The sequence below is a fragment of the Anopheles coluzzii genome, chromosome 2 (assembly GCF_943734685.1).
Source record: "Anopheles coluzzii chromosome 2, AcolN3, whole genome shotgun sequence".
Classification (NCBI taxonomy): Eukaryota; Metazoa; Arthropoda; class Insecta; order Diptera; family Culicidae; genus Anopheles; species Anopheles coluzzii.
The window spans coordinates 52,550,796-52,560,277 of NC_064670.1; the positions used below are offsets into that span (position 1 = coordinate 52,550,796).

At 42.1% G+C, this 9,482-nt stretch overlaps 2 protein-coding genes across 4 annotated transcripts in view; one reads left to right on the top strand and one right to left on the bottom strand.

Moving 5' to 3' along the window:
• Positions 1-1,636, bottom strand: part of LOC120951531 (uncharacterized) — a 137,390-nt gene extending 135,754 nt beyond the window's left edge. For 2 of the 3 annotated variants that reach the window (XR_005751196.2, XM_040370305.2), the window contains exon 1: positions 169-1,636. The gene's annotated coding sequence lies outside the window, so the exon portion shown is untranslated. The remainder of the gene's footprint in view (positions 1-168) is intronic. The other variant, XM_040370306.2, reaches the window with a different exon arrangement.
• LOC120948846 (uncharacterized) overlaps positions 1-9,482 on the top strand; it is a 314,251-nt gene that overhangs the window by 56,860 nt on the left and 247,909 nt on the right. The window lies entirely within an intron of this gene.

Here is a 9,482-nt window from a genome sequence, read left to right on the forward strand (position 1 = left end):
CACACCAACACGCACACACACAGAGAGACATTTGCCTGTACGGCACCGCATGGTTTTGGTCGTATTTCGTCAGCTTTCGGACGACGGATTGCTGGTGGTTAGGGGAGGTTAAGGGAACAGCAAACGCTATACACGCTATACAGCAAACGACACTGTGAAACACATTACCTCTTTTTTGCTGTTGCTGGCGAAGAAACGGATGATTTCACGGTCACCGGGTTTTCTGCGCCGAACCGCTTCTTCTAACAGCAACCCCTAGGCACGGGGCCCGATCCGGGGAACTGGGTTTATCTTGAAATATTTGCCACCGGACACACTCATACACACTCACACATCACTTGCGACAAATCTGCCCGTCCCAGTAAGGGCTGGGACGGCACTGGCCGATGCTTAGACGACGGTGGTTAGGAAAAACCTGTTTTTCCTATCACACTACCCTCCACCACCTTGCCGGCCGTACAGCGCACTGTTGACACTGTTATTTACTTTTTCCCAGCGGTCGCTGGAACGCGCTCACTGGAATCGCGTTGGAACTGATGCGCCTTTCTTTTTTTCTTTTTTGCGCCACGCTTGCCACACTCGTTTCGTGACGGCGTGAATGAGATTTCAATTGCTTCACGAACGATCTTCGATTTCACATAAACGAACGACGCAAACACTCACCTTGCTGATGGAGAATATCAAAACCCGGCACGTTTGATTGCATTTCCTGCACAAAACATTATTACACGGCACAGCTGGTGTGTTACTCACTGCCGCACTTCACTGCACTGCATCTGCGGGGTTTACACAAACTCAATTCGCTTGCCGTGGGATGGATGATCACGATCATTGCACGGCCATCAACAATTGCCAAAGCACCGAACCCGCGGGCTGACGATTTACGAAATACGGTGATGGCAAATAGTACGGCAAATGAACACACAAACCTCCTCCGGACTCGAACAAACTCACATTCTGCTGAATCTGCACGTACGAAATGTCTCGCGATCAGCGTTTCCAAAACGAACACAAAACCAAGCTGCCCCGTGGATCACGAATCGTTTGGGCGTTCGCATAACACACAGCAACCGCGGGGGATAGTCGATGCGGAAAAAGGGCGAACCAAACAAAAAAAAGATACACAACACACACAACCTAACTATCGGTAGCACAACAAAACAAACCCGCGTGCGAGACACGTTCACTTGCGCGTTGCGCGAAGAAGAGTGACGGACGGGCGCGCGTACACGGGCGCAAAGCTGGCGCGGTCGCGATCGTGTGGAGTAAGTCGTGTATTTTTTGCCTCTTCTTCTTCTTCTTTTTCTTCCTCTTCCCTTTCCTCACCTCCCGTTGGCTATTAACCTTCTATAGATATTTTTGTTGACGTTGTTGCGGATTCTCCGGCGTGCTCTCGCGGTGGTGTGTGAATCGATTGCGCGGTACGCGTCGTGCATGTATGCGTTCGACGGAGCGGGAGGAAACCGGCGCGCGTGTGAGAGAGCGTGTGTGTGCGCGCGCGCATCGATCGCAAGTAAAGATCGCCGCAATACTAAACCAACGGTGTACCGATACTGAGCATAAAAAGAGAAAAAGTTTTCGAGATTCGATTCCGAAAGCAATTCCGCTGGACTCGCCCTGAAAACCCTCCCGCCTCCCCGCATTCCCCTCCTCCGGCGCTGGATAGGCATCCCTCTACCCGCTTGCGTGGGGGCCACCTTTCGCCGTCCTTTCCATGGGGCGGTGGCGACCGGGGCCGCAGCATCGCGCGCACCGCGTAAATGCGCGCTCATCTCGCTCACCGTTGCGCGAGAAACGAAAAAGCGAGCGCGCGAGAGAAAGAGAGCGAGTAGGAGCGGATGTTAATGGTAACGGGCGCAACCGGTCAATGCATCTCGTTCTTTTTGCCACCACTTAAACGCGGCACCGTCTCGTTCGACTTCACTAGTTTGATCGCTTCATGGTACACGGACCAAAGGACAAGCGAGGCTGGAGGAGCTGGATTGCGTCGATCTCTCTCTTTCTCTCTCTTTCTCTCTCGCTCCCGTGATCACCCTCTCTTGTCTCTTAGCCTCTTCTCTCTAATTATTTGCTCACACTTTTTTTCTTTTCTTCTCTTCGTCGCCATGGAAATGCCACGCTGCAGCGGAGATTCGATCAATTCACGAGATTCTTCACTCAACATCCCTTCACTTGCCGCCCTGTTTTGGCGCCGCCATCATGGGCTGAAAACGTGTGAGCAGGATCGAATGACGCTCCTACCGGTCTGTGCGCAAGTACGAGCGAGACTGAACGAAAACAAAACCAACTCATGGGACCGATTCCCCGTTAGAAAGCAGGACAGGGATGGTATGGGAACCATGTTCCGCTGCTGCAGGAGACGTCTGTTTCAGCAGTCAGTACGAAAGCCGAGAAAGCGATCGATGAGCATGGCGATGCTGCTAGAAGACATCGTGCTCCAACCGCGCAGGCCTGCTCATTGCTTCACATGCAACACAGCCCTCTGGGATGGTTGTGGCTCTTTATGGCCATTTATGCTCTCTTAAATAAGGCATGCTGAATGGGCATACTTTCTTCCTACGCACACATACATACACACTGCTTGCATTCATTATTCTCTGCCGAGCGCTGGCCCACTTGATGCACTGCTTGATCGTTTGCAGCATACTTGTGTGGTGTGCTTTTCTCATTACTGGTTGCATCTCAACGTGTCGAACGAAGTTGATCAATTATTATCAGGTAAGGAAATGTCTAACAAAAGAAGCAGATTTCTATAGTGCGTTGAGGATGCATGCAATTAAGCTGAAGCGATTTAGTCAAAATAAGATTTAAATAAATGATCAGGTAATTTGTTGCATTCAGACTTTGGTAATTCATTTTCAAAGTCTTTCTTTGCTTCAACATTTTAATCTCAGTTTAATCACCTCCACAGATGGCAGCGCTGCTATTTTAAAGAATTCTTAAGATCAAGGTCCATTAAAATTTGTGCACGTCATTTTGATCCGTAGGTCTGGTTGCGAACCATTCTTCAGATCATTCAAAGTATGTGTCCGACTTACTCCACACTTGTTCCAGCTAAGGTATCTTGCGACCTTCGTACGTGGAAGGCTTCGTCCAGAACTCAGCAGATTTTGGAGCCTGCAGTAGTCACGGTTCCCGTTAACAATGTGCGTACATATGGTGTCGTTGTATTTCCCAACAGACGTCCTTTCCTGCATTCATCTGCCTTATTGGTTTAACAATTCCTATGATTTTAATGTTCTGTGTTGTGCTTTTGTGTGTTACATTATCGTTTAAGTACTAATACACTGTTCTGTTCACTTATTCGATTTTTGATAGACTCCATACGCTTCCCTATGCGTTGCACTTTATACCGAGGACAGCTGAGTTCACCTGTGGGATCACCTTGAGTTCCGAATTAGGTATTTGTTGTGTAGACTGCTGTTTTTTGCAAATCGAGATCAATATGCCACACTATGTCTCCTTCAACAAAATCGTGGACTGTCCAGTTTTGCTCTCATTGTTGTAGTTGTCCTAGTTAGGCAGGACGCGTCTTGCTCCGTATGCATTCTATTGCTCAGCCCCAGACTTCCTTAGGCTCGCATCTTTCAATGTGATAAATTCTCACCACTGTCTGTAGTGTGTTTGTTACATCTAGGATCTACAGCCTCAAACTTCTGACTGGTTCTTCTTCTTATTTGACGCAAAACCCGTTGTCGATCTAGGTCTGCTTTAATCCATAATGGGATTGAATATCAGTGACTCACTGATTACACATATATCAAGAAGTGCATGTTGTTAAGTCGTGTAAATTGACAACTCTACATGTAACGGGGCTGGCCCCTATTTTGAAAATTCATTTCAAGTAGACTTAATCTTTGACCTGAGTACTTAAATACGGCTTTTGTTGTGAGTAATTAAGGTTAGCTTATGTTGACTGCTCCATATATCTGTGAAAGGTTTTTACAGACAATAAAAAATATATACATTTTGAACAATTGAAGCAAAAGAAAACTTCAAAAACATTTTCAAGATTAACATTGTTTTTTTTCTTTTACAGTAGAACAAAGATAATTCGCTCTCAGGTTCATTGGATCTCTGATACTCATTGTTCTATTTTAATTTAATTTCAAATGTAGTATAGTTCACTCTAAGCAGCTACAACTCTCGCCTGCATATGTTAATTTAAAGAAAAAGATTTAATTGTAATAAAGAATTTCTTTGTAAGCCACACCTAGAAAAATGGCAATTGTTAGAAAATCCGGTAAACGATGCTACAGATCTGTTCAAACTGTTCTCAAACCCCATGGTGGGATCATCATTTGTTCAGTGTAAATCAACTCGTCGTCAAAAGTAGCCATACTCTGTCATGCAAGTCACCATAACCCTCCCCGGTTGCCGCTGCTTTGTCGCTTTTTCCAAATCCAAATTGCAGATCGTGGCATTCCCAGAGTTTGTAAAGCAACACACACTCAGCATCATCACAACATCCGACATCACGAGAAAACGACGGCACATCTTCTTCTGCCGTTGTGCAACCACTCGGGGCATTCCAGGAGTGGGATCATAAATTGTTCACACTCGTAGCTGTTGCTATTCACACCATTTTCGACCATCCAAGTGCAGGCGGGTCTCGCAAGATTGCGCTTCGTTTAATTTCCCATCGCGGGCCGGCTCGATGCTGCTCGATGCGTCTGCGGGGGAACATACCCAGAACGCTCCCGTTGTTATCATTATGCGTCGGAAATGGGACCGATATTGGGTTAACGTGGGCACACTGTTGTTTCGTGGAGGTGTCTGTCACGGTCAAAAAGCATGCCGCCCGATCAGGGTTCACTTTTGCGATCTAGCAACACTTTAGATCGGGGGTTTAATCGTCTGCGTGCGTGGGTGCAAGAGAAACGATGGCGTGCTTGAGGCAGATAAAGCATCGCTCGCCGGGAAGAGGCAGTACAGATACGGCCATCCGACATGGCCACCACCAAATAACCCTTCGCGATAGACGGAAATTAAATTTCAAAACCAAGAGCGGCTGGCGAGGGCGGCTCATGTATGACATCTTCGAAAATAGCAGCAGCATTCCCCCTTTACGACGGCATGTAGCGTGGCATCGTGGCATGTGGCCGTTGGAAAACCAAATGAGTCAGCCGCTCACGCACCATGACCGCTGGTGGAACGCATTCTCGTTTTGGTGTTATAATTTTAAACTCGTCCGGGGGTGGGTGCTGCTCCATTTTTGGTCCGCACAACACATTGCGCTGGTTCTCTTCTGGCTGCCCAAGCTATGAGCTGGTGTTGTTTCCAAATATTTTCACATTTATGAGTCAACAATTTTCCATCATCCATCAGCTGGGGAAACATAATCGTGCGATGCTTGGCGTTGAAACAATCCATCCGCCCTTTGTTGTGCTAGCTGCGGTGCTGGGGTAAGGTAGAGTTTGTGTATTTAATGAACTGATTTTGCTATTTTTGGATTTGGAAGCGTAGATTTATGCTGCCCATCGACCAATACAAGTCGCAGGAAGTAATATATTGTGTAGGATAAATCTTCAAGCCACCTCATCGATCAGTTGTTCTTCACTCACCCGATCACTAAACTAATTTTCAGCTCTGCTTTGAATTATCTGCGACTTTCTTTCAACATATCCTTCTAGTTTTAATAATTGATGGCAAAAACAGATTAATATGTTACAAAAGAAAAAAAATGACGTTGCTGAGCTTACGTTGCACTAACTTTTATCTGGGGCGACAACCGACAAAATACCACGATATGTTTTCGGAGATGATTGAAGTAATCTTACGCTATCATGATCTTCTGCTTCGCTACTAGAGTCAGATGAATCCATACTCTCCATATCGGCTTTGGCAGGTTGCTTCTGCAGGATGTTGTCCTCATCGTTTAAATCTATCACCTCACCGTCTCTCGACAAGTTCAGTGGTTCACATGATTTTGGAGAATAATTCCGCTCATTACGCGGTTCGTCTTCGTTGACTGCAACAACGCAATCATCTACCTTACCGTACGTTTTGTAGGTCGATGGCTCATCCTCCTCCGAAATACTGTCGGTGGGCAGTACAATTTCCTTCTGTACTATCATTCGCCCACGGAGCATACCATGGCGCAAAAGTTCTTCCTCCTCGCGCGAATACTGAACGTAAGCGTCGGTATTGTCCTTTTCATCCTCCGTCCACAACGACCACTGCCGGTTCGCGGGGTACCAACGGGCGCCCAGGACGCAAGGATAGACAACGAAAAAGACGCTATTCACGAGAAGCTGCTTCGTTCTGAAATCAAAACAAATGGTGCTAAAGGGTGAGAGTGCTCTTTTACCATGACATGAGTTAATTCACAAAATAAATCGCTTTTTGAATAAATACACCCTATAAACCTATGCCGCGTGACTTTGAGGTGTGCGGAGGATCTATCTATCTATCTATTTGCCTTTCATTATAAAGTAACGGGTATATGCTTACGTACCTGCACGACTCGTGATACCGAAAGGATGGATGTAAATCGTCATATCTCCACTCTCCGATCGAGGGCCAATAAAATGATAGTGCCGCCTTCGCGATACCTTTCGCCAACCAGCGTCATTAAAGGGTGCGATAGAAAAAGGTGTTACACAGTAATAAAATGCATGAATAAACAGAAATGGCTGATTTTGTTCAGTATGTGCCGATAAGAGTGAAAGGATTACAAGAGCTCAGCAAGTAAAACTAAAGCCACCTAGAGCGGTATCAAATTATGGATTGATTCCGTCTAGTTGAGCATTAGCAACAACGAAAGGGCATCTATTAAATCGGTTCAAATAGTTACAATCAGAATGATGGCTTACCTAAAAACAGCAGAAGCAGGAAACAATTCCATATCCATTCCAAAACTGTCATTCTCAACTTTTTTAGGCGAATATTTTCGGAAATCAGCGAGTTTTTCCACGATTGCTTGAAACCTGTACGATTAAACAACGTTTGCGTTAATGAAGGCGTGCAAAGTTTGTGTTTATTTTTTACATTTAAGTATGCCGATATGCTGGGCTGAGCATGCACACGATTAAACTAGGCAATGTAATATCGATTGTACTGCAGTACATCGGACTTATAACACGAATAGTAGATGAGCAAACAAAATCATACGTGAATCTACAACTCATAGGATATTGGTGCTCTGTTAAAAATAATCATTTCGTGTTAAATCAAAATTTGGAAAACACTCCGTTCAACGATAAACTTTGTTTTCTCTTGTTACATTCTAATTGTTACACTAAACTGCAAACATTCAATACAAAATTTTATTTACTAAGTGTTTTTTCATGCAATGGAATTCGAAGCAGTACATGTCAAGCTATACAATAAAACGTTGTACAGTCACACACAGTTACTTTGTACTGTACAATGTTTGAACATTTTTTTGTTTATTTATTTATTTATTTATTTATTGATGGAAGGACCGATCAAAAGAATGTCAAAAAATATTCAAAAAAGAAAATATTAAACAAATACACTGCCTACCGTAACTATATGGACAGTTGTTTTTCCCGTTTTGTGGAAAATCAGGAAGACATATATAAAAACATTAAATTAATTATTTGTACATTTTTAATAGCAGTTTAAGAGTACATTTATGCTGAAGTAAGTAATGGGAGGTATAAAAAATTAGGTTATGATTATAACAACATGCCCTTCATGGGTTCAAGTCTCGAATAGACCGTGGGGGCACACAGAAGAATACATAGAACTGACTATCCTGAAATGGGTAAATACATTGAAAGTCAAGCCCACTAGCTGTATAAGGCAGGCCTTGACCGACAACGGTTGTTGTTGCAAAGAAGAAAAGAAAATTACATTCCTTAACTAATTATGTAACAATAGCGAAAAAATTAATTCTGCTAAAAAATCGTTGTTGAAGGTTTTGTGTCGCTAGTATCTGATCGGATCAGTTTTGAACCGTTATTCATTAAATTGGTAAGGCTCTCATGGCAATTTGAAAATATTGTTTGAATATCTGGTTTGATCATCTGGAAACAAAAAAAAACAAAGATTTTGCTGATTTAATATTTTTTACATTAACAGGTTGATAAAACTTCCATAAACTCTTATACTTTATAAACCTCATAAAGCCTTAAAATTTGTATTGAATCAATACTTTTTATAAATCGTTAAAAATGTTTTTTCTGTAAACCCCTACTAAAATATATTATTTGTATTTTTGGACGATTTTGAAATGCATTTATTAATACAAACAACCTATTTTTCGACATGTATTTCTAGTTTTGATACGATCCTTCGTTTTTTTCTTAATAAGTCATATAAAAATGGATATAAAATTTAAAAAAAATCACAAAGATGTGAATCTCATTTTGAAGAAATCATACATTTACTGTTCCGGATTTTCGTACATCGAGAAAAAAGACTGTCCATATAGTTACAGCAAGTGATGTATGAAAAAAAAATGAGTAAACTGATGAAGTATGACATAAGTTGATCAATTAATAACAATTAAAAGCAAGTAATTAAAAACAAAGTTGAATAAAAAATTTTATCGGTGTTTTACATGGCATCAATTTGTATGCTAATCAGATGGGACCATATCATACAAATCCTTTATCAAAACAATCGTACAATTCATAATTTGTTTGTTATTTTGTCCAGGAAAAGCGATGATAATAAACATAGCTCTACTCGTACTGAATATTTTCAGCTTTTTTGTATTACTGAATGAAAAAATTGCATTTTAAATAGAAAATACTACAGCTAATTATATTGAATTAGGCCTTAATGCATGTTACAGCATTGAATTATATATATGTGTTATATTATATAGTATAGAGCAGGGGTCTTCAAACTCTTCAGTTCATGGGCCTCATTGCTTCACATATAACGTTGTTGAGGGCTTTTGTTCAACTGCTTTTGTTAAATTTTTGTTGATTTTGGCCATTGAAAGTTCAAATCTCGTTTTAATAAGAAAATCGCTCTTAATGGCTGCATGTGGCCCGTGGGCCGTAGTTTGGAAACCCCTGGTATAGAGCACTGACTGACGTTACAACTTCCAAAAGGAACACATTCGTTCTTTTCGCAGAGTTTTTATGAGTAATAAGGGCACAGTCCTTTCTAGGCTATATGTAAATCATGAAGGTTCCGCAAAACACAAAATATTTGCAGTTCAAAGGAATGTAAGGTGAATATTTGAAAAACTCTGCAATAAAATTTAAGTGTATCATCATCTATAGGTGTAGAGGCGATGTTCTTATAAGTGGTTAAAGGAACTGCCCATGAAGCTGCAACGTAACTTTTACATTACACCCCATATCTGTTGTAATGTAAAAGGAACATTTGGTGGCCGGGTTAGAGTGTCCACCACTGTAAGGCAACGTTGATTGTAATAGCAAAGAAGAGAAGGGAAACATTTTCACAGCATCTATATAATTAAATTTTTTTGGGAAAGAAGCATTTCAACGATACAGAGCAAAATAAACTAGATGTTTGAAATGTTTTAGTTGCTGGAA